The following is a 513-nucleotide window of genomic DNA, read 5'->3' as shown; positions in this document are numbered from 1 at the left end:
CGCAGAAGAAGGACCCGATCGATGGTCTCGAACTTGGGGATAACGGCCTGTATTTGAATTTGAGTCGGAAGAACTTGTGACGCGTATCTTCACGGTTGCACATTGTGGTGTTCGTGCTCACCGTGGGGCAGATGCCATGTTCTTGGTGTTGAATCGCGAGTTTGCAATTGAAAATCTGCGGCCCAAGGTCGAGGAAATTCGTGAGCCGTTGCCTATTGTGTAAGCAAGTAGAAGGAGGCATGATCATTCAACGCCCATGGAATTCCACACATATAGTTACTTGAAGAAACGAACCTCTCCACATGGACTTCTTATACATGGGAGAAAGTTACGGCAGCGCCAAGTATGTGCTGGTCATGAAAGATGACCTCTCACATTATTGGAAACTAGCTGCAAGCGAGAGTGCCAATGGGCTGGTGGCGGTATCCGCGGTGCTAGATTGGTACAAGAGGTTTGGGCTCCCGCAGACCTTGGTCTCAGACAATAGGTCTCATTTCCGCGACACAGTGATGA

Source organism: Plasmopara halstedii (assembly GCF_900000015.1).
Source record: "Plasmopara halstedii genome assembly, contig: Scaffold_658, whole genome shotgun sequence".
Classification (NCBI taxonomy): domain Eukaryota; phylum Oomycota; class Peronosporomycetes; order Peronosporales; family Peronosporaceae; genus Plasmopara; species Plasmopara halstedii.
Note: the sequence above shows the minus strand (reverse complement) of the source record.